This window comes from Patagioenas fasciata, chromosome 3 (genome assembly GCF_037038585.1).
Source record: "Patagioenas fasciata isolate bPatFas1 chromosome 3, bPatFas1.hap1, whole genome shotgun sequence".
Classification (NCBI taxonomy): Eukaryota; Metazoa; Chordata; class Aves; order Columbiformes; family Columbidae; genus Patagioenas; species Patagioenas fasciata.
In genome coordinates, this window is record NC_092522.1 from 52,387,493 (window position 1) to 52,413,193 (window position 25,701).

The 25,701-nt window shown below is 40.0% G+C and overlaps 1 long non-coding RNA gene across 1 annotated transcript; it reads left to right on the forward strand.

The window, feature by feature from the left end:
- The first annotated feature begins 11,386 nt into the window (after positions 1-11,386).
- LOC139827725 (uncharacterized) lies at positions 11,387-25,381 on the forward strand. Its single transcript, XR_011738643.1, has 3 exons — positions 11,387-11,531; positions 12,439-12,542; positions 25,294-25,381. It is a non-coding gene; the product is annotated as an uncharacterized lncRNA (long non-coding RNA).
- Positions 25,382-25,701: the final 320 nt, after the last annotated feature.

Sequence of the window (25,701 nt, forward strand, 5' to 3'; positions counted from 1 at the left end):
CTTTGTGTAAACTGTTGTGCCGCAATGGCCACAGTATGTACATGAGGGACAGCATCTCTGGAGTAGTGCTGGTGCCTCATTTCAGAGAACACTTCATTACTTTTATGGGAATCATTTGAAACCATTTACATGGACACAAGGGCATTTTGAATCATTTGCAATGCAGTCGTGGGATACCTTTGGGTGGCACTTTGCTTCTGCTCTTCTCATGCTCTGGAGATGGCAGGCTCGGGTGAACAGATGAAACTTGCCCTGTAGAAATGTCGGGGAAGGGGAGGGGAATCCCTCATTAGCCAACATTCAAATTAATAAACTGCTTTGTAATTTCAGAACTATGCTCATTTATTTGATTTAGCATTAAAAATGGAAAGGCTGACAGACTTTCTTCAAGCTGACAAATACGAGTAACTAATGATGGACAGTCGAAGGGACTAACTATTGTCAGTACAGCCTTGGGGTGATAAAAACAAGTTTAAAGCTGAGAACCTTCCCAGGATAGGAGGAGGTGTTTGACACAGTTTTACTAGTGTTGGGGCACATATGTGCTGCCCAATTGACCAGGCTGGAAATATGAATGTATATTTAAAAAAAAAAAAAAGTTGTAAAATGCTCAAATCACACAGATTTTTTTTAATTTTTTTTTAACAGCACAAAAATCCTTGTGTGTTTTTTTTTTTTTTTTTTTTTTAAGTTGCATTAAAACAGCACTTAATAAAAGGAAGATATTTCTGTGTCAGCAGGTTAAGAAAAGTCAGTACTTTTCAGGATTTTTAGTTCAAGTTCAAATGCAAATCACTTGTGTGTTGTTTTTCTTTTTTCCTATTTTTCTTTTTTTTTCCTCCCTTTTTTCTTCTCCCTTCCTCCCTTTCTCATCTGTGATTTGTAAGCAGAAGACATTTTTTCTTTTTAGTGGCTGATTATGAAAGTTGTTCTAATCTATTTTTGTTGTTCAAGAAATATGAAAAAGAGAGTTGAAATGGTGAAAAACAAAGTTGCTTGGGGGGAGATGATGTATAGAATACTTGTTTGAATGTGTGGTTTAATTCTTAAGATGCTACTACATGTAACTTCTGGAATTTTTTTATGGTAACTGTAAACTAGGATATATACATGGTTGAGATTAGTCTTACCTACTTTTTTTTTCCTCTTTGTTTTTCTTTTATAAGTTTTGCAGGTGTCATTTATATGAAATTGAAAGATTTAACTTCAAAATATCTTTGAAGTTGACAAATAAAGAAGATCTCTCTCAAAGATTTCCATGAGATGTAGCAAGCTATTGAAATACATGCTGCCAATTTCTGTGCTCCATGACTTTGATACCAGGTTTGTTTTCATGTCCCAGTAATTTAAGCATGTTTGCAACTGAGTGACCTTATTTTGCATATAAGATTACCAGTGAAGAGTAAAAGCTGCTCCTAGTTACTCAAAAAGGCTTAGCTTCTGTCTTGATCTTTTGAAAGTTACTTTGAGAGACACTGATGAAAACAATAGTCTAACTTTGCAAGACATTTTTGTCTGAACTTTTAATTAAAAATACTTACTCTGATTGTCTCCTTGTGCGAGAGGGAGATAAATCTTCTGCTTAAGAGGGCTAATATATCTGGTGCCACATATCAGGTTGTCTCTACAGGTCCCTGTTAAAGTAGAGTTGTAGGCTTATTAGCATCCTATTAATATGTGCATAAAATGTAGTCTGTGTCTGAGCCCAAATACACAAGCTGGGAAATCAAAGAGAAATCCTTCACACCTTTTGCTGGCTTCATCCTGAACTTTTATTTATCTTGAAACAACTTCCTTAAGAGAATTTCCTCTTCTAAAGGAAACACTTTCCTCCATACTTAACAGTGGAATACTGCATTGAATTATTTTTGGAGCGACATTTAGAGAGAATTGTTTTAATCGTGACATATGAATCTTAATTTTGACTTGTGTAAAATATTAATCGCTTCAAAAAGTATTGAACCATCTAAGGCTTTTTTCTTTGTAGGAAAAGTCTAGGGGCATGTTGAGTAGAGAATATATTTACTTGTATTTTATCAAATGTTTGTAATGAAGGGACTGTAAAGACTGCATTTTTACAAATTTTATTTAAGTAAACAATAGCAGCATACTTGTTTCTGAGTACTTGAGTGCTGTATATATACTGCAAAATTACTTCTAAAACTCAGATTGGTTTAATACCAACTTAGATAATGCAGTGGAAAAAATGTGTATTTAACACTCTTTGCCATTTAAAATTACTTCCGTGTAGCTTCTGTTAGTAAGCAGTTGATTTAGGCTGTATTAGTGTAAGTCACTATCAAACCAAAGTAAGAGATTTGTACAAGTTTAAAATTCACTCTTTAATTTAAGTGTTTTCTAAACCAGTACAGCTTGGTGCTCAGACAGAGGCTGTTACAGTTGTAAAGTCATGCAGACTGCAGTCTGATGCTGGTTAAGCACTGTCCTTTTCCCAGGCAGACACAGAAACACCCTGTTAATTTTGTCAGGCAGAAAAGAAAAAATACTTTCCGAGTACTGACTCTTTTATATTCACATTGCATTTTGGAAATCTGGTAAGAAGGTTTTTGTCAGCTTATACGCATCTCTTATAATATTTTACCCTGCAGTAGTAGACTCCCACTTGACTATTACTATTTTTTAACCATTGATGTTGTAGGAGTTCAGTGGCAGCTGGCTGTGGAAAAGTGCATTTCCTAACTGATCTTGGCTCAAGCTGGTTTGAGAAGTTGTGCCTGAGAGCCTGGCCTGGGCTCCAGAACCATCTGGATGAACTGTCAGGAATTGTGGTGCTCTGTGCACGGTGTGGCCAGAATGGGAATCGTATCCAGGATGGCATTTGTGCAAAGCAAGTTGAGAGTTGCAGGTGGGGAGTGGGTAGGATGGATCCTTGCACACGCTATTTTATCTGGTGCATGGCAAAATCTCAAGCGTGTCTCATGCACTATTAGGAATTGTTTAAAAAATAGGGAATTCTGTTAAAGCTTGAGGGTTGAGAGAAAATACATTTGGCAATGGAAGGTGAAGTGCATGCTTTTAAAATCAGACCATTGATTTATTCATTTAAATAAATCTAATTTAGCATTTCAGAAACAGTTTCCAATAACCACCCAAAATCTATTTTTCTATGTTTTTCTTCAAGATTTTTTTTTTTTTTAAAGAAACATTTTTCCCCTTCATTTCCCTGACTTGCAGCTGCCAGTGAAAGTGTCCCCTGCATTGCCTGCAGCCTGGTGCCTGCTGGTGACTGTGCTGCAGAACCAGCGTGAGCAGCCCTCAGGGAAGCTCTTCCCACACCAGTGTGCCAATGGCTCTGGAAGCCTGGGTGGAAAAGTCACTGTATCCAATTACGAAGTTGTAATTCGGATTTGTGAAAGTATGCTAATGCTTCTTTTTACAGGAGTTCCTCACACGTTATTACTTCGGGCTTCATGTTGCTGTTTCCCACTGTATGTTAATGTCAAATAAATATGTGGGTGACCAGGAAATATAGGCTTCCTCTGCCTGGGCCTGCATATACAAAATGGTTGAACTTGTAGCCTTGTCAACAATGTCATGGGGGCCTTGAAGTCTACAAAAAAGTCAGCTCAAGTTTTTTTTCTCTTCCACTATCTTAAGCTTGTTTAAAGTGAATATTTTCCACAGTGAGTTGTATGCATCAATATATCACCAATCAGACTAATATGGAAATAAAATAAAATTAAAAACAAAACAAATCATGCTTATTTTTTTTTCCTGCTCAAGAGCTATCTATGGAGTAGACCACATTTGTAGAGATGAGTAGGTGTAAGTAAGTAAGGTGTTGTAAAGGCCTGTATGTGTCTAATTGCACTTCTGTTCATTGACAAGCATGTCTGCATGGACATGGGGGGCCCTGGATGGTTTTGAGTACAGAGCAGGGAAACAGCAGTGGTGATGAAAATAAGCACATTTAAATAAGTAACTATGGTTGCTGACAAACTTAAAATCAGTTTTATCCCTACCATTTTAAACTGGAAATACTTGGAATACATTAAAATACTAATATTAACATAGCAAAAGTCTTTACAGCTAATTATTTCAGACCTGCAATGTACTTTGAAGTGAGCCTCCAGCTGTCCCCCCTTGGCACTTGGCAGCTCACATCACAGAGCAGGGTTGATGTCAGATGGATGGAGGATGTGCTTCGCCTCATGCATGCCACCTGCTAGAGGATGTTTCTGTCCATAGATCCAGATTAGGGGTAGCCCAAAGTGAAAATCCCAAAGCAGATGTTGGGTCCTCAGCACTGACTTTCATTCTGGAGGTTCAGCTTCCACTGTGCTGTGCTAATGTATACGTGGCCAGAGACATGTACCCAGAATCTGCTCATTTCATTGCTCTTAAAGTGTCTGCAGTGCATCTTAGGAGGTGTGAAATTCTTGATCCTGTTCAATCATTTGTAAAGATGGACTCTGTAAAACTGTATTAGGACTTAAAATCTCTAATTTGGATGTGTGATACATTGATACATGACCAAATAATCCGTCATTTTTGGTCTTGACACATATTTACTTTAAGCAAATAAAATAACCTAGACTACAGGTTTGGTTGTGGCAGTTTGTGTTAGGAAAAAAAAAAAAAGTCTGTAGGAGTAAAGGATGGTAACTTTGGAATTTTTCCTCAGGTGCTTTCTTCAGAAGAAAAAAAAAAAAATTGGGAATATTGAGGAGGAAGGGGAAAGAACTGACTGCAGGGGAAACTGAGTGTAGGGTTCTGCTTTAGTAGAGGACCTGCCAGTAACTGTTTCTCTGGTTGTAGTAGGTATTACGAGAAAACCCTCACAGAGTATGTCTGCAGCGAAGCAAGGCATTTAAATATGTGCTTTAATGCTTCAAGTTCACTACCTTTCTGAACCCAAATCTCGCAGTTGCTCTGCATAGGAATGTGTATATGTAATAGGTTATGGAGAGCGGAAAGAAGTGGGTGTGAACAGCGTAGATGCTGCTTTGCTGCACTCACTGCCTGCAGATGCCCAGGCTGTGGCTGTCTGTGAGCTTGCACCGTTGGAAGCTGGCGCTGCAAAACTGTAGCCTCTGAGCTGTTGATCTCCGTGGTGTTTCCCAGTGTTTCTGTTTTATGGTCCTTCTACATCTCTGTAGACTTCCCAGTGCCTGAATTACTGGAGTGCAGCACCAGGCTGGTGAAATGGTTATAAACCAACAAGGAAATAAAGCTTTTGCTCCTTTCCTGAACCATTTTGGGTTTCATTAGGATTATTAGCATGACAGGGTTATAGCTATGTTTACAGAAACACAAAATCTGAAATACTGTATGTAGGCCGTTGTTTTAGTTGTGACCACGACAGTTATTTATTAATGTTTAAATATCAATATAGTGCTGGTAGGTATCTGTGAATGTCTTCAACCAGCCACAGTAATGCAGTGAAAGGCAAATGGCATGTCTACATTTTACTTGCTTTGTGAGACCAGGCTCTGACTTCTAGAATTGATAGGCACATTCAGTCAGGTGCTCACTTAATCACATTTTTAAGCTTTCTCTCCATTTTGAAAATAATTGACATGAGAAAATCCTAAACACGTAGGTGGTAGGAAATTAACAGAGTAAAACAGTAAATGCACTGTTTGCCCCTTTCTCAACGTGGTTTTGAGTTTAGTTAATTCAGGGCTTATGAAGTAGCACATTGCCTTTCCTGTGCAGGGAGAAACTGGGCACCTCAAGATTGTGTATGTTACTGGCACAAATCTGAATTTTTAAATTCCTTTGACAGCTAGCCTTGCAAGTATGCCAGGTGTGAATTTCATCAAAGTATTAAACATATTTCCCTATTTAAAGTAAATATTAGTGATTTAAAGCAACTCGCAAACTAAAGGAAGTAGAAGAAAATCAGTGTCCAGTTGATCTGAGTAGTATTTTGCTCTGAGGTTTTCATCTGTGTGGACTTACCTACATTTATAAGTAGTAAATGGTGGCATATGCTCAGCTAGCATTGAGAAAAATAAACGGTGCTATCTGTTTCAGTAGTGCAAGAGGTACAATTGAGACCTGCTACTAACAAAAGCTGGTTTTACTGTTTGCATTAATATTATGCTAAACACCATGGTGCAGTGAGCTAAACAAGGTCCTCCTGTGGATTCGTGCCTCAAGACAGCTCTGTTGGCTTCTTCTCTGGGGTGATGCCATGTTCCCACCTTTCCTCTTTGGCCAGCGCTGACAGAATTGTCCTTTACTTGGTAACCTGCTCCCACAAAATGTTTAATTCGTGGTTTTGGTGTTTTTGTTTTGTTTGTTTTTTAATTATCTCTGTCATATTTAGGTCAAATCAGCTAACAGATTTGCAGCAAATAATTTCTTAACACCCAGAATGTGAACCTCATTTTCCTGGGAAAGCAGAACAGTATGAACCATATTCCTTTAGAAAAACATGCAAGAAAAAGGAAAAGAAAAGAAAAGAAAAGAAAAGAAAAGAAAAGAAAAGAAAAGAAAAGAAAAGAAAAGAAAAGAAAAGAAAAGAACTGTCTGCAATGGATTCAGTGACCTATAGCTTGAATGATGGAGACTGTAGGATGACTTTTTTCATAGGCAATTTAAAGCTTTACTTTCTTCTTCACTTGAATATAATGTGATCTTTTCACAAGTGTGTAATTCTGTATAATTCTCCCCAATCATGTAGCATGGGATTTCTCTTAGCATTAGCTGCTACAAGTTAAATATCTCTCCTAAACTAGTGATATAAGACACCTCCTCCCCCATATGGCCGATAGCAATGCCACAGTGATTCATCTCACCTGTTTTACTCACCTATCCTAGAATGGGATAAATGGCAATCTGGAGGCACTTATCTCTCTTGCTTGACTACAGAAGGAGCCTAGATGACTGGCTTTGACGAGCCACCTGATTTGTAGGTGGCTATTGACGGGGGAGGCTACCTCTTTTGATCTTTTTGGTGCTGAAAGGATTGCTTATATATGTATACATACACACACACATGCACATAGTTATACAAATAATAGCACTTTTCTTATTAATTGGTGTTTTGTGTATCAATTTGTGTACACTTCAGTGATCAGTACTTAAGCGTATCGTTTTGTGTGAGTTAGCCCCAGATTTCTTTTTGATATGTAACAAGACAAAACTGAAATGTGTGCTTGCAGATACAATTATGCAGACATGGTAGTTCCCTTCCCATCATGGAACAGGGCAGCTCTCACTGTAATGAGTGAAACTCCCACCAGTTTGGCACATGGGAAAGTCTGATCTCAAGTGGAATAAATAAACCTCATTCTGAAACTTCAGTAAATGTCCACCACAGTCGTATCCTTTCAGCTGTGAAGGAGGATGTCTGAGCTCACATGTATTCATGGGGCAACACATTAACAGAGCCCATCTTAGTTCAGTTCTGTTGTATGTCTAGATCTATGGCAACAGGCAAACTGGCTAGGCTTTCTGTGCCTGTCTTTCCCCACGTGTGTTGTTTTTTTGTATTGCTGAGAAACTGCCGTGTCTGTATAGTTTCAGTATCCAAACACCCAGTTATGCAGAGCTCCTGTCCTCCAACCTGCCAGGCAACAGTGATGCAGACCTTTGAGGACTTGGTTCCTTGCTGTGCTGAGAGGAACAGATCAGGTACTGAATTTTTCTGCCTTGGTGGCTACATGGTCTCCTTGGAGAGCTGAGCTGCAAAGCAGCAGCAGAGAAAGCTCGGTGTTGCCAGACACTTCCCATGACCTGTGCACTGGCCAGGGGAATTACGGATGCACACAGGAACTGCAGGGTTTTTCTGAATTATCTTTCTGAATTCTAGGCTGCCAATATCTGGTAATCATAAGGACACCTCTGCACCACATACCTGCATGGCAGTACTGAGGCGCATGTCACAAGGTTTCAGGCATGCAGCTGGCTGTTCTTTGAAACTCATCAGGCAGGTGTCCTGGGAGTTCTGTTGCAGAGTTCATCCCGCTGTCATTAATGATTTCGAGTGCAGGTTGTGGGGTCGTTGCATGCAGAGGCTGCACATGAATGGCTCCTGCAGGCTGTCAGAGGAGCTGGAGTTGGGAGCTTTGGTGAGAACGGTTGGCAGAGGTGGCATAGGGAGCTCGGGGATGGGCACAGCTCTGCCAACAGCCCGTGGGGCTTTGATTTGTTTATTTATTTATTTACTTGCCTACTCGCCTATCTATCTATCTATCTATCTATCTATCTATCTATCTATCTATCTATCTATCTATCTATCTTAATGGTAGGGTTGGGGATGGGGGAATTGTTAAAAATGAAGGAAAACATGGAGAGCTCTGAATTAACACAGTAATGGTCCACTTTCTTCGCTTTCCTGTAGTGCCAAAATCATCAAGAAATGATCAAACATCAGCTGATGATGTTTTGGCTATGTTTCATCTAGCAGCAATGATGGAAGCAGAAATGGCACATGAGAGCACCTCGGCTGTGGGTGGTTGGTAAAACTAAGTTAATTTAGTGGATTAGAGTGGATTGTTCCACCCACATCACATTGTATTATGACACAAACTAGAGAGAGCTCTCACTTCTCTGTGCTGGATTATGACTTTCCTCTGGTTTTTGCAGTGGTATAATGCTGCAAAAGTACTTCTTCATTTTGGCAAAATAGTGGCAAAGTGACAAAATCTTGGTTTGGGAGATCCAACCTGCCTTATTTTTTTTTTTTTTATTTATTTTACAATCCTAAGATGCAAAAGTAAGAATCTTATTTTGTGTAACATGGCAATAAAACTCTGTACTTCCTGTGAGTGACTTTAAAAGGCTTGGATAATTTATTGAGGTTCTTTGGATAGCAGATACAAAATAACTTATAGTTGATATAAGGATCTCAAAATTGCACATGTTTTGTGGAATTTTGTGACTGAAGTAGAATATATTTTTCTGTGGTTCTTTATTAATTATTTAGGGCCTTGGCTTAATTTTAAGAACAATATCCTTTTCTCTCCATTCTACCAAACAGACTGTGCTTTGAAAAAATAAAGTCCTTTTTGCAGAATCTGAGAATTCACAAATATTTTCCCTGTGAGCCCATTTTCCTGACCTCAGCCATTGTGTTGTGCATTCTCCTCCGAAAGAGAAGTTGAAAAGGAGAGAGACACAAAGGGGAAAAAGATGATAGTATCTCAATTTTATTTTCTTTCCTGAAAAGTATTCTCTTTGGACAGACAGCAATTGTAGTTTCCAATGACACAAACTTGAAGGGAAACACAAGAAGACTACAAACAGGTTTATGGGCCTATCAGCAGGAATATGTGGCTACAAATTGCTGAGTAAATGAAACAGCCTGTTGTTTCCTAAGCCTGAGTTTGTGAGTGTTATGCCAAAGTATTTGAGGAGGAGCTAGAGCACCAGGCGGTGTAAAGGATACCTGCTGGGGCCTAATTGGTGCCCACTGTTGTTAATGGCTTCCTGTGGCTGAATGTTTACTTGTCATTTGTTTTGTGCTTTGTTTCCCAGCTACTGGAAGGAAAAAAATACTGACCAAAACTTTATTTTGCTTTTAAGTGGACATCCCTGGACATCCAAGTGCTGCACTGCAAATTGTCTCATGATGTTAAGTACCTCAAGTCTGTTCCTCGGTCCTGCCATTATCTGGTATGCTTCAAATGTTAGATTTGCTTTGGATATTGTTTTGGAATTTAGAAAATGATCTTATTTATTACACTATATTAACTATATAACCAAGAAAAATATGCCATATGAATGTCTGGGGCTCTGTCTACTGCAAAGCTTTGCATAGTTAGACATCTAAGAAATATCAGTCTATTTTTAAGCTTCTGTTTTCCTAAAAGGTTTATTTCTCCCATAAATCTCAATTTTTGTGGGATCTCTGTAAGTGGTCTGTTAAAGATAAGGAAGAACGAAACTTTGCATGTTCAGAACTTACCTACAAAAAAGTTCTCACATATGACACACTGGTTTAACATTGGATTTATTTTTTTTTTTTTTTTTTTTTCCTGTTCAGATCCAAAGGACCTAAATAAAAACTATCCAGGTCAATGTTTCAGATCCCTTGCTTGCTTTGTCCTTGGTTTCCTTAACAAGATGGCTTGTTAGTGCCAGCTACGGTGTGAACACCTCCCTGCTAGGAAAAAGGAGTGAAACTGCTATTTTTAACTAGGCCACCAAATAGTTTGTGGTGAATAACCATGTACACACACTACTGATCAAGAAAGAATTAGCATTAGTGAAAACATCCTAATCCTATAATCTTGCATCTCCTCTACCTCTTACACTGGGTTGTGGGGCTGGGTTTTTTGTTTGGCTGATGTCAAGGGAGATTTAGTTTCAGTAATCCTAGAGAGGACTACAGACTTCTGAGAAAAAATACCTATGTCCCAATGTAGCAATTAATTCTTATTCTGCTTATCTCTGTTTAAAGAAGAACTTTTAGATACTTGCCCTCTGTTCACATGGTTATAAAGCGTGATAGATGGTAATGTAATATAATCGCAAAGAACTGAATGAGTTTGCTAGTGATAAGGTTATGTTTGCAAGACACTACTATAGTGGTAATACGTTAGATTTCAATCAGTGTTTGCGATGCTGTGGGAGAAGGTTTCAATGAATTGCGGAGCATTAAGTTTGGGGACATAAATCTAGTTCCTCTATTGCCACTGTCTGTCATTTCAGCCCTGATTCACAAGCGTGTCACTTCCATATACACTTGGCTTGTACACCTTACAGGTGCACTGTCTGCAGAGTATTATCTCATGTTATCTTCTATTACCACTCCAGATGAAGCCATCTGGAGATTTCCTTTATCAGGCACCAAGTCTAGAAGCTTCCAGGAACTGAAAGAAATTTCATGCATTGTAGCTGACTGTGATTTAGATATTGACTTCTAGATATCTAATCTGTAATTAACTGTGTACTGGAGAGAGGGTGGAAGATGGGTCTAAAATTTTCTTGACAGGCAGATTTCCACTTTGCAGGCTGATTTCAGGGAAAGCACATCTAACTAACATGAGGGTGCTTTTCTGTAATTCCTGAAGGGTCATGGTCTGTAAGAAAAAAGAGGCATCTGAGCTGCTTCCCCCTAAGTTAGGAGGGTGGTGATCAAAATAATGGAGGGAAGACTAAACAGATTTGCCCCCTCTTCAAAGAGAAGCATAATATATTTTAGGATATTCTCATTCTTAAGTGTGTTTCTAACACATCTCCTGGGACTTAGCCAAGGTACTTGCTTTTTTAAAAAATTGGGGTTTTTTTTTGTTGTTATTGAATATTAATAATCTAGTATTTTTATGCTCTCTCTCTCACAGGTTAGGGGACTATGGGATAAACTAAATGTGGAGTCTTAAAGAACCAAGAGGACTGTAAAGAGTTTTGGATATTGATTCCACAGGACTGTTGCAGTTCACATCTCAAAGAAAAACCTAAGGATATAAAATCAAAAGTTGAGCTTCTTATACAGTTTGTCATATCTGAATATTTAAGCAGTTCAGATTAAAAAAAAAAAAATAAAAGAGGCCCAAATGAAAACTGATTGTAAAAAATGTCAGCAAGAAAAGAAGTCGGACCGATAAATGCTGGAGGTGCGTGTAACTCATTAAAATCAATGCAACTGTGCTGGCTTGTGTCACCTGAGAATCAAGCCCAGAAATGTGGAGTTATCCCTTTAGATTAATTCCTCTCTCTATCACATTTTTTTCTGCTTGTTAAATAAAAAATATCCCAGGCTCTAGAAAAAGGAAAACTGAAATACATTTCAAATAGAGATACAAAACAATAAAATCCAAAGTGATATTCTTTCAATTATTTTGATAAAAATGAAGCCTGTATGCCAGAGTATGTAGAAAGTCTGATCAGTTTGCCCAACATGTGTTTTAAACAAGTGGCTTTCATTATTGACTGCAATACAGTATTAAAGTGATTATTCATGTACAGTAATCTTCAGGTTTGGATGAGAAATACTTTGACTTTTGATTGCGAGAATTTATATGTCACTTGCTCATTTTGATCCTCTTAAAAGTCATTGAAATATGCATATTCAGTTCTCAGTCTTTGCTACATTGCTCCTCTCTTAATCTTTCCCTATTTATTTTATACCCTTATGTTATTTTGTACCTTAATTTTTGCTATGATCCTGCAAATATGTACTTGCTTCACTGTAGCTATTTCATTAATCTGAATTTGGTTGTTGAGTCAAGACTGCCAGGTCTATGAATTAAGAGAGTATTACTTAATCCATACTGATCCCTTGATTTCTATAGAGATGTCTATAGATGTGAAGCATAGGTTGCTTTGCACTTCCATTCTGGTTACGGCATGAAATACCTTAAACAAATATGGGGTTGCTACGATAGCAAAAAATAATAGAGGGAGATGCCACTCTGCAAACTGAGTACCCAAGAGTTAGAAAACTGTAATAATTGTACCATTATTGCTCATTTCACAAGCCAGCAGTATACTTCTGATCATGGTTTTGCTTTGACTTTACAGTGATTGCTTCCAAAACTTTGCCTTCCTGTGCCTTTGTAAGAACCAGTATGGAGCAGCCAGCTGTCATTTCTCTAAGCCAAAGATGTGGACAGCTGAAAAAAGAAGTAAGCAATTTCTACTATAATTAAACAAAACACTTGTCCTTTCAAACAGTGCTACTCGGACTGAAATTACGTAATCCAAAGTAATTTCTCTCTGTGTCTGAGCTGTGCTTGGTAAAGGAAAATAGCGAAGGCAGCTACTGTCAGCAGGTCTGCTCTGCCTCAATCCCTGTCAAAGACTTGCCTCCCTACTTCAAATGCTTACACAGGCAAAATAGTTCTTTTGCTGATAGATATTCCCCGGGGAGAATAAGCTTTTCCAGCAGAACAGCATTTTTGCCTCTCAAGCTATGTCTTGACCATGGTTTTGGTAGAGCAGTTGTGTCCCACCGTAGTAGAACTGCTCCCTGCCTTCCCTGTACTATTCTTGAGTCATTCAGTTGCCTGGCAAAGTTTAAAATGTGGACCTAGCTATAAGAACATGCTCATCAGGCCTCTCTGTTCTTTATAACTTCCCAGTTGTAAAGAATGAGAATTACCACCCTTGTCTTTTTCTTGGAAGGCTTTCATTTTACTGAAAATTTGAGAGTGAATTCACATCCACCTGCATACCACAAGAATAACACTGTGCTTTATGGTGAGAAGGGACCATAAGACATTAGAATAGAGAAATATTAATTATACAGACAATGTTTCCTGGCTGGGCAAGTTCTCTGCCAGATTCACAGACCTGCTGCTGCTGTTAGGGAGAAAGAAGAGAGCTAAAGAAAAGAGACTTGGTGAATGCATCCAAGTTTTTTGATGCCTCACACAAAACTTAAGTGGTATGGAGGCAGGGAGGACATTTGAGGGTATATAGAGCGAAGAGGAGTGACACAGAGATAAGGAGGGTGCAAATGCTAAGAAGCAGCTTTACTGGTATTTGCCCCCTCTTCTTAGTAGAACACCTTACCTTCCAGCTCGTTATTGCCAGATGTCCTGTGCGAAGGTACATGTCTGAAACAGCAGCAGGATACGAAGGAAAGCAAAAATATTTCCTGTTTTTACTTCAGGCCACTTCTCACCTCCTCCCCTCAAACCTGCTTTCTCCCCCTCTGTGTACAGTTCACCAGCTGTGCCCTGCGAAATGAGCTGGGGTGGGCTGCGTTCTTCACACCTCTGTGCGATGCTCTCCCCATCTGCCAAACTTAGCAATATTTCTTAGGCCAGACTGTCAGGTGTCTGAGGATAACTGAGGGTTTCATTTGCAGTTTGCATTCTTTTCCTAAGTACTGCATGCTCGGGAGAGAAGTCAAAAGCAGTCGTATGATTATGAAATCAACGGTTCCATCCATCTGTCTTTCACTTTAATAAAGTCAGTTCTGTCCAAAAGGTATTTCACACTAAGCTCATTTATATTGCAAGGGACAAAAATAACATCCCATTTCTAGAGGAATGAAAAATGTGTTGAGCCTCAGTCTCTTCCTGCCAGGCTGAATATTCTAATCTTAAATACAGATTTTTTTTATTGCATATAGATATATGTGTGGCCATTTTGTGCCTGAATTTACCTGTTCGGGGCATATAATTTACTGTATAAATTCCTATGTTTGCTGTATAAATTAGATACACAGCTCCTTGTTTAATGTGTTTTACAAGTTTAGAGCCTGTTTACCAAATGGTAACCTAGACAATGAAACAGTTTGAATTATGAAAGAAGATGTGTGCTTTTGGTTTGGGAATTCTAGAACAAAAAATTAGGAATTTATCCTGTATAGTTGACTATATGGCTTGAAGTTTTATTTGCATATACACAAAGTGTATTACACTACTTTGAACAACTTTGAAGGAGTCCCCATTGGTGGATTCTGACAATGTTACTACAAGGTAACAAGAAGTGATATATCTGGTCTGCTAAGGCCATTTTGCTGTAAGAGAAGATGAGCCCTGACGCTAGTCCAACTTTGTCATGAAGCTGTGTCAAAAGGAGTTCAGATTGGATGTTAGGAAAAGGGTCTTCACTGAGAGGGTGGTTGGTTGCTGGAATGGGCTCACCAGTGAAGTGGTCACAGCACCCAGCTTGTCAGAATTCAAGGAGTGCCTGGACAATGCTCTAAGTCACATGATTTAATTTTAGGTAGTCCTATGAGGAGCAGGGAGTGGGACTCGATGATCCTTATGGGTCCCTTCCAACTTCAGGTATTCTATGATAGTATTTCCAGTGGTGAAGAATGGACCTGCCAACATCCAACTATTTCCTTGTACAACTTCATCTGGATCTCTTGCAGTCGTTGTCATTGTCAAGGTAGTATATTCTTCCTGTGGCAAGTTAGATTTTAGTTAAGGGATTTAAGCAATAACACTGAGGCCTTAAAGGTGGCCTCTAGTGTGAGGGGAAAAGCTGACTCATTTGGTACGATGAAAACTTTTCTTCTGATCAAAAGATGGCTTCAGCCTGTTGTCCAGCTTAAGATACAGCTTCTCTCCTCCCAGTTAGACTAGAGAAAAATGTACAGTGTAGACCTTACAAGTTGAAGCTCTGATAGCCCTGAAGTTGTGTAGGTGTCCTCTGTTAGACTGAAGATGGAAGAAGGTATCATTGTCAGGTGTGGGTTTACCTGAGTGTAGACAGAAAGAAAGAGGAAGGGTGGTGAAGAGAGAGTTGGCTTCTCCTGTTAGTTCATGTTTGCCATCTACTGCTTCTCAGGTGTGAGGCTGACAACTCACCTCTATACTACCTTCAGTACAATAGGATATCCTTTTAGCACCTCCAGGGATGGAAAGAAATGCCAGCACTGCACAACACCTGTGTGATGCTTACATCCCCTCCCAGCTGTAGTTCCCTGTGGCAGGATCCTCTCTATAGCATCACCTCAGCCACCTTGGCTGCCTTCACAGCCACCACCACAGGAGTAATGGGGAACTTCAGAGTGAAGCACTGCATTGGCTGTTGGAAAGTGGGTGTCTGTAAATGAGGGAAAGGGCGATAACCCAGTTATTTCTTTTGACTGTCCATCCTCTTTCCTAGTATCAGCTCTGCCTTTCCTAGGTAGCACTGTAACCCACTATAAGAGGGGGAAATATCTGTTTATTGCAAGCATTGCCCCATGCAGGTAGCAACATGCTCTGGAAAATAATAAATGAACTTTATATAAATGAACTTTAATAAATAAATGAAGAGTTATTTGAACTGTGGGTAGGATTTCGCATTGGAACTCAGGTCTTGTTAGAGCATTGCTTTGGCTCTAATGTGGACTTGCTGCCTTTGGCCCTCTGTATGCTGGAAGATACCAAATGGTATCTTTTGGCTGCAGGCTGGAAAAGAGCGTGGGTAAGCAAATTTCACTCTGCTTTCTCTTTTGATATCTGACAGCTACATTCTTCAAGCTGAACCCAGGAGTAGTTTACGGTGAACCGCTCCGATGAGCAGACATCCTATGCAGAACAGTGGGTCTAGGGCAGGCGTTATGGTTTTGTGTAGGCTGACAGGAAGGCTTACTTGGGCAGCCATATATGACAAAAACTGATTTATTCCATTGCCATTAAAAGTAGCTTTGAGGCCAAACTCTTTTCTATCTTTACCATATGGGTAGATGTTGCTTCTATAAACCACAGTTTTGTCTAATCTTAAAATTCCCCATGCATAGGACTTAGCCACCAGCTGAGAGCTTTAGCAGGATTTAGATTAACTTGTATGCAGAGTGTGGATCTGGTAAAAAGCAGCATGAAAGAAAGGTGAAGTTTACACTATAAGCAAAGTGAAAGTGAAATCACACAACTACCATTTGTATCATTCTTTTAGGAAAAAAAAAAAGCATGTTTGAACTACTATCTAGTCTGGATTAACTGCAAGGAAACCCACTTGGGCAATCAAGAGAAAGTCCTTAATTACTTCACTCAGTGAAGGCACCTGGGGCTCCTACCAGTGTCAGTGAACAGAAAACGGGTCATAAGTGCCGGAGGTGAAAAATCACTCTCTCTTAGCTTTTGGAAAGAGGTTTATTTGCAGATACTTTCAGGTGACTTTCTGTAATTGTTCCCAAACGAAGGGAAGATTAGCTCAGATGTCACCAAACCGAGAGGAGGCCTGGTTGGCCTTTCATCCTGCCCCAGGCTAAGGGTGGGCCACATGGGCCCTGTTTACCTGACCCAAGGCAAATACGTCTTGGCTCAGTGCTTGTTTCTATATGCTTGACTGGAGCAGAAGTGATGGTTCACAAATATGTGAGAGAAAAATAAAGAAATGAAGGACCAGCCTTTTATGCAGGAAAAGGGAAAAGTGCCACTTGAAAATAACTCCAAAACCCTCCAAATTTCAAGCTATTATATTGGCAGAGAAGAATTTCACAAGATTTATACTCTATGGAAAATAGAAAGTTCAGGTCAGGAGTTTACAGGGGCTTGTTTTGCCAGCCTGAGGGTGGGGAAGGGAAAGAAAAGCAAAAGGATAAAATGGCACACATGCAGATTGGCTTCTGGATGCTTGCTTTCTTTCCCCACAGTGTTTTGCATTTTAGGAATGTATTTCTAGTTGTGTAGGAGTTGAAAGTAGTTATAATACTGAGCAATTCTACAGTGATAACCATAAACCTGTGCCATGCAAGTATATAGGTAGCCACTTGGGTGTAAGCCTGTGGAAAGTCAGTCCCAGAAAGCTTTCATTTTTCTCCATGAAATGCAAATGGCTTTCAATCGAAGGCCATGTCTGCTCATAAACAAGTACTAGTATAAATACATCTGCGTTTAGTAACTGATACAGACAATTGATGTGGGTTTTACATAGACACCACCTAGAGCATTTTGTATTCCTGTCCGCCAGGGTTAGAGATATATATATTCAACCCCTGTATTAAAATTTGCTCGTTTGCTTAGGTGCTTATGTTCACAGTGCAAATCTTTATAAATGTTAGTGCCGTTGCACTTTCCTTGAATTCCCTGCTCCCATCATACAAAGACAGCCAAGTCTTCTTTAAATTTTCATTTCATTCAACTGTGCACTTCAGCTGTAGGTTAAATGAAGATCCTCTTTAAAGTAATTTTCCTCTGCATTTCTTGTTCTCCAGCTCTGACTTTGGTTTACAGCAAGGTCAACTTCCTGTTTCTCTGAGAAAGGAACATTTTTATGGACTTGCTGCAGGGAGCAACCCTAGAATAGAGGAGGACCAGATCCAGAGTCTTTAATGCATCATGTCATTTATTTTCAAAATTTTGTTTTCCTGATTATTAAAATAGAATGCAAAATAGATTAGAATAGTTCAGTTGAAAGGTACCTCCCATGATCTAGTTCAACTGCCTATAACTATGCGGGAAAAAAAAAAAAGTCGGTATGCAAAATACTTTACAAATAAACTGTAATTCTTGCAAATCTGTCCCAAACTGTAGCTATTAAAGCACTTAAAATGAAGGCAATGAGACTTTTTTTTTTTTTGCATGATGCCATTATACATCTTAAACTCCGGAAGTTAATGACATCTAGCTGAATTTCATAGAATCGTTTCAGTTGGAAGAAACCCTCAGGATCATCAAGTCCAACCATAACCTAACTCTAGCACTAAACCATGTCCCTAAGGATCTCAGCTAAATGCTTTTTGAACACCTCCAGGGATGGCGACTGCATCACTTCCCTGGGCAACCTGTTCCAATGCCTGACAACCCTTTCCATGAAGATTTTTTTTTTCCTAATATCCAATCTAAACCATCCCTGACACAGTTTGAGGCCATTTCCTCTTGTCCTAAGCAAGAAAATAGATTCTATTTTCAGCTGTTACTTAAAACACTGCTTATGTCTAAGCAGAACTGCATGTATTTAACTGTTGAAAGCTGGAGTTTTAATAAAGTCTATCTTGGGCTTAGAATTGCAGTCTGTAATCTTCGTTTGGGTAAAGACACCTACATTAAGCTATACATTTGTAGAGACTGGAACATGCTGGGCAGTCCTGCTGTGGAAAGCAGTGGCTGTGGTGCTCCAGGAAGCCACCATGGCTTGAAGGCTGAGAGATCTTCCTGGCATAAGCACCAGCTGCTTCATGCTGCTTGGCTTCTGTGCTAGAAAGCTTATCTCAGCACACTTGATTAACCAGAGTTGGTAGAGCATCAGCAGCCCCTAAGTAATGTAGTCCAACATGTGAAAAAAGCAGTGAAAACGCTGAGAATGAACAGGTGTGCATCAGCAGCCCCTAAGTAATGTAGTCCAACATGTGAAAAAAGCAGTGAAAACGCTGAGAATGAACAGGTGTGCATCAGCTCTGAAACACTGATGTATTCTGAATCAGTAGCCTTTGTTTCATTCCTCTCAGAAGACCTGAAGTATAAGGTTGACAGTTAAACAATTGTTGCCTCTTTCAGTGGAACTATTTTAACTGGAGGAGCCTGCTCATGTCACACTGTCCTAAAGGACTGCACGAGCTCTTGGAGGGCTTGAGAGTGGGTGGTGATCTCTGTTTTTGCTGATTAGCCAGAAGCCCTTTGCTTGGTGGCCTGATCCTTATTCTGAGCTGGAAACGTTTTGTATGGGCTATCAACACAAAACCCCATGCCACATTAAAACTAAAAATACAAGACTGGCACAAAATGAATGGGTTGAATTAAATAAGTAAGTAAATAATTTCTTCAGTCTTTTATTCTAAGGAAGTGAGGTTGTTTGTAATTTTGCCGTCTGTCTGTCCTTCTTTCTGCCTACTGCCTCTTTCAGGGACTTTAGAACATACTGACCAGTTTAATCTAAAGGTTCTGAAAAGGTTTGTGAAAATTGGTGTCTAGGAACAGGAACGAGTCAGGCAAAAATTCGAAGGAGAGATTTCAGTGCAAGGTTACGTTGCCTTGCCTTTTTTTGCTGTCACTTTGTGAGCATGTTCAGCACGTGCACTGCGAGGAACCAGCAAGTGCAACCTTTTATCCAGCTCTTGGCATAGAATTTATGGATAAACAGAAATGAAATGGAAGTAATAGAGGATATGGAACAAGTATTTTTGTTATCGCTACTGCATTTTATTTTTAATGTAATTAAAGTTGCTGTGGACTGATTAACTTACTATGTCTAAGTGCACCACGTCCTGGGAGTGTGATGCATATATATGATTTGTTTAATCACAGGTCCAGAAAAACAGAAGCAATGAAGAACAGAAGAGGGAAATACTTATAGTAGATCGAGATGACCAAGACTTTGACCAGCATGTTGTCTGGATTTATTTGTTTTCTTGTGAAGGAGGACCTGAAAGGCAGGAAATATGTCAGCATTGGGAGGCAGACATAGCAAAAATTGAAATTTTGAAGTTTTAGAAATGGGAGTGATGTTCCTGCTAACAGCAATGGAGAAAAAGAAATTACATAAAAAGAAAAAATACAAGCTGCAAAGTTTAGTATTAGACTAATAAGTCATCCTTTCAGGGCAACAGATCAGAAGTGTTATTAGATGTGTAGGGCTAAACTGAGGGAGATCAGTTTGGCATTGAAATGTAAATTTGTGAGCCATTTACCTAAAGGTAATAATTATATCAGTGTGAATACAGGAGGCTCCCTGAGGATAAGATACAGAAGATGAGACCCAAGATAGAGCTTTGAAGAGTTCTTACAGACAGGGGACAAGAGACAGAGGAAAATGAGAAGTTGTTAGAGGGTGATGAGAAATCCATATACGTGCTGGGCTGCAATGCTCAAAGAGTTTTGATATATCCATGGGGCATCAGGAGTGCCCATGGCTTGCTCCTTGCAGCCTAGATCAGGCTTAGGGGTGTTTGAGCTTGTCTGTTAAAAATAAACTAGATATTTCTTCCTTACGGGATAGACATAACTGAAAAACTAGGGGCCAAAGTCAAGGTGAGTTTTAAAGGACAAAGAGAGTGACAAGGAAAGGTGGAACCCAGGAAGGAGAAATATAGTGCAGGCTGTCACAGGGCTGAGAAGGGGACGAAACTGAGATGTGTGCAGAATTCAGCAAAACTGATCCATAGAGGTGGAAAGGAAGAAGCCAAGATCAGTCAAGGAAGAGGCATTGGTTGTCAGCTGGGATATTGGGCTTTGGAGGGAAGAGGCCAAAATTTAAATACCAAGGAAGGCCTGGCACCTGGGGTTTTGTGTGTGTATCTGATGGCTGCTACAATGTACTTCAATGTTAGTAGGCAAAGACTACAGCTCCCCTCTCCCTTCCCACTCCTGTTTCTAATCACCACTAAGTAAAAACTGACATTGCATGCTTCAGGCAGCCTTCCTTTCCCAGAACAGCACCACTTTACATGTGCACAGTGCCTCTGGTCCTGAAAAAGCCCCTGGCTTTTCTTCCTCTTGGATATCACTGAAACGCCTCTGCCTTCAGAGGAGGCAGTCTGCCGGTGGTGGGGTCTGGCCCCTTGGTGCAGCCCCTCTTGGTGTAGCATAGCTTTTGAAGAACTTCCTTTTCTGAGGACCAGCCTTGTCACCCAAATACTTTTTCATTTTTTAATATAGAAATTTCTAAAAAGCAGATGCTGATAGTCAGGAAACACTCATAATGGATTATGGAGGGAAAACAATTCATATGGAAATCGATACAAGGTAGCTGGTAATGTGTAGCTGGTAAAGGTAGCTGTGTATCTGTGAATACACAGATAACTTTTCTGACAGTGGGTTTCCTTTTACGTACTTGGGGCTGTTAAGGAATAAGCTTCTTTATGCAAGGCTAATACAGGGAGATAATCTGAATAGCTATTCTGTAATATAGACCCTTAAGACGTTATTTCAAAATCAGTATTTTCAGTTATGTCTGGAGTAAAACTTGATAATCAGGAGAAAAGTCTAGAGTTGTAAACCACAAATGTTTCCATAGGTGGAAGAGTCTCGGATATGGTATCGGTGATCTCTTGACACCCCAGCAGGGATGACTGATGTGGAGAATGGGAGACCTGTGCTAGTTCATTTTCAGCAGCTTGGGTAAGGAAGGCTGGAGAACACCACAGGTCTTCATGCTTTTCAGCAACCTCACAGTGAAAAAGCAAACTACAGTATCACTTCTTTCTTAGAAAACCTGGAGTTAATCAGCCATGTAGTTGACAAATAGTAACGGCTGAGGTAATATGCCAGTGTGGTCACTGAGTTTCATATTTAATCTCATAACTGTCTGTGGTGTGCTCTTGAAGCTGTGTCACTGGGGCAAGTACTTGCCCGTGGGAATTGGAAGTGATCTCTAGGAACTGTGATGCCTTGAGCTGCCAACTCCTTGATCAGTGTGAACTCTCACTGTTTTCTTCATCAAGGTGGTTGCTGGGGGAGCAGGTCCTGCTTCAGCTGTGCCAGAGAACAAATCCCAATTTATTTTGAAGTGTGCTTGGACGGTAACCTCAACGGGGCATTTTACTGCTTGCATATGTATCAGTCATTACCAAATCTCTTAAAAGTCCAGTGTATATAATGTGCCATTTATGTTTTATGTAGTTACATGTAACTCATTATTAATAATATTGTCACATACTGACAGTTAGACATAGAACAGTATATACGTTGCTCTGTAAAAGGATTGCAGGTGTGTTTGGCTGAGGCTACACATTGCAGACCTGTTTTCTATCACCTTGCTCTTGAGTTGTCATTTGTATCAGTGCAAGTAGGTGTAAACTGCTGCTAATTCAGGGAGGTGGCAATGACTGACCAAGGTGCAGAGATGAGAGAATCAGACTTTGTATCTGTAATACCTGGTATTGCACTGCAAAATATGTTCCCTGTTAATTTATCTTCCAGAGCTATTTTAAAACAAAGAGCTACATCTTGTGATGGCTTTTTCTGGGGGGGAAGGGAGATGATGCTGGGGGATTTGGTTTAGTTTTTGTTTGTTTGTTTCTTTTACAGAAAAGCATACAGACACATTATCAAAATGGTGTTTTGAGAACCTCAGTAACAGTGCTGAAATCAAATACAAAAGGAACAGTTAATTAAAGTTATTTGCTGTTGAGGTTTTTTAAAATTCTTTCTGAAAAGCATCCTCACTTTTGTCTGACATATGGACCTAAGACCCACACATTCCGTTGTGAAAGTATCCCTAATGATGTGCTAGTTCTCAAGGATGTATCAGAGTGCTGCAGCTAACACCCGATAACACTGCTCACTCCAGTGCTGGCACACTTTGCCTGCTGAGTGCAAAATCTCTCCTGAAACAGATCTGAAGCAAGAAGTGGGGATCAGCGTTGACTTGAAGGACCACGCAGCAAGCAGCATAAAGATCAACTCTCACTCACAGTCCTCTTTTCAGGAGGCTACATAGAATGCCTGAGCCTTTCCCTCTTTGGATGTCTTGTTTTCCCCCTTGTTTCCTGCATGCAGGAAATACAGGTGTTACTTGTGTTCCAAACACTTAGCAATTTTTTTAGAGTATAAGTTATGCATTTGGGTAAGATTTTGATTTTTATTTTTTCACAGGACTGAAATTGAAGTTGAGCTCCTAATATATTAAAAAAGACTAGAGAAGTTATAACAAATATCTTTACTCTGAGACTGACCTTTCTTTAACTTTTTTCTTTTGTCAAAATGAACACACCCAGTTAAAGCAACTAATGTCTCAAAGGCCAAGTGTGCATCTGACAAAGAGCTATGGGATGCACACACTTGTGGAGGTTGCTGGAAATAACTCCCCTTTCTTACTTTAACTCCCGTTTGCAGGCTGCATGGGATTTCTGCAAGAAGAGAACTACAAGGCTGGTGTTGTTTGCAAAGCACAATACATAACTAACCTCTGGCACCCGGGCCAGGAGGCTGGTCCGCTGCCTCCTCTTTGCTCAGCTGGCCTCCTGCCTAATCTGCCTGCTGTCACTGGGATGTTTGTAGTTACTTTCCCTCTCAGTAGCAGCTTGTGTTGTACTATGTGGTCAGAAAGACACAGACAAGACTGTTTGTATGTTCCTTTAATTAGCCCAGCTGGGAAAAGGAGATGGTCTCAGAGGCACACAAACTCTGTCAGGCTAAGACTAATAATCTTGTAGTTTGAAGAATGCTAACCCAACTTCAAAGGGTGTTTCCTCCCTGACATCTCTTCATCTAATCCTGTCTTTATTCATTTTAAGACCAGGAAGGCCCAACTGATTATTGACACTGTCTTCAGTTCAAGGGTCCATTAGATTTCACCCAGCTGTCACACATACAGGGCAGTGACTCATGTTTGGCCAAAGCAGGCAGTCCAGAGAGGCATTCAGTTTTGGTAATTACTTCAGCTATTATTATTTGTAAATGCTCTTGGTAAAGATGCTCAAGTGAAGCAGCCTAACTTGTCAAAAAATGAAAATATACTGACTCCAATCATTATGCTTTTATTCAGTAAATCTTTATAATAAACTCTTTCATCTAAGAGTCTGTAAATGGTTTGAGGCATTGACATGAACTTTTGTATGAAACTTGCCATCAGCTGATCCAAATTAAACTTGCTCCATGGCTGAGGTTTCCTTTGCTTCCTCAGCCATGAACCTTTGCACCTCTGGCTTGTGCTTTGAAGTGAAAATGTGCCAATAGCTTACACTAACGCTGCTTCCAGCAGAGTCAGATCCTGGCATTTCTGGAATATCAGTGCAGTGTGCTTGTATGCTGCTTCTGAGAGCTGCAGGTAGCAGCCACTTGATCAACAGTGATTTGAGGCAGATGGAGGAAGTAATGGCAACAGTGAACCAATGCAATTGCACTGCTGTAGGTCTCATAGAAGTGTAAGAAGCACTTGGCATAGAACGACTGTTTAAAATCTCATCAGAACAGCCCTTGCACAAAGATTAATAAGGTACTTTCCCTCTGCTCCCCTTTTTCTATTGAAAGAGGTGTAGGTGGCCTGAAAAAGGCTTTAAATCTGTTTCCAAGCTCTACAGTTACAATTTCTGGTTTCCGAGCCAGATCTTGTATCTTCATGCCTTTTATAAAAGACCTCAGAAAGAACCACTGTAACTTCCTAGCTGGCAAGGGAAAAAAAACAAACCCTTTTCAAGAGTTTGAGGTTTTGCTGTTGTTAACAATCAGCTTACCACAGATGCTGTGATGGGTTGGTGCTTACAGCTGAGTTGATAAAACAGCTATTGCTGCCAAGTCTGCTCCCCTCCCCTTCCTGTCCTGACACTAAAGTGAGCCAACTCACAGAGGTCAAACTAAAAAAAAAAAAAAATTGAGTGTTTCTTTGTTCTTTCTACTGATTTGCCTTCCTTAATTGTGAACTAGGCCAGGACTGTAGTTTCACAATAATTTTAGATCGATGTAAGTGTGCTGTGCAAAATGAAGGTGTCACCCCCAGCTCTTCTCTGCTTGTGCAACCGCTGGAACTCAGGCCACCTGTATTGGGAGGCAGATCTTGCTGCCAGCCTGGAGGAAAATCATCTCCCTGTTCTCCTCCCTATTTTTAATTCAGGTTATTTTTGAGCTGGTTTCCTGATATGACTTACTACCTAGTGGTAAAAATACTAGAAGGAGGAGGACAGGACCTCCTGTGGCTGGTAACTTCTACTTGTTTCAGCTGACAGAGAGCACTGAAGGGCTACTTCAGCTCTGCTTGTGTAAAACTGAACCCATTTTGCTGATTCTAGGGCACTCATTCTCTTCTCCCATCGAAGATAAATGAGAGCAGAATACAGACCAATGGAAAGAAAATATGTAGGATAAAAAGAGTGAAGTAAGGCAAACCAGGATGTGGTCCTGTTCAGAAGTCTTGTTTTCTTTCAGAGAAATGAAGACTGGCTTGAATAAGGAAAATATAATCTCTAAAACAGTCCTGCTTCTTATGTCTGTTACTTTTTTCCAGGTGACGATGCACTTCATGATGGCACATCGGGGTAAATACACCATTGTGGGTTGAATATTCCATTTAGAAAATACATCCTTCTGACTTCATTTTCTTTCTTCTGCCCAGAGCGCCCAGGCAGAGTGTGGGGGCCGGCACGCTGCCAACGTCCGCCTCGTCGTCATGAACACACAAAGCCCCAAAAAGAAACTGAGCAAATATTTCCTAAAGCAAGTGTGAAAATCCCAGCCCTCGCTGGGTCCTTTCAGCTGAATTTCACTCTATAATAAGCTGAGTGTATGAAGTAAAGGCCATGTATGTCAGCAGTTTTTTCCAGTGGCCTTACCAGAGTTGCATTTAGTAGCCATTTCTACAGAGTTATTCATAAGTCAGTGGGTGGTTTGGTTTTGCTTGGCTTCAAAGCACTCAAGAGCTGATTTCATTGCTGTAAAAAGTTATCCAAATTAAAAAGGAAAATATTCGTAACTTGTCAAACCCCACATGTTGAAGAGGCAGGTATATGATAACGATGTTTTT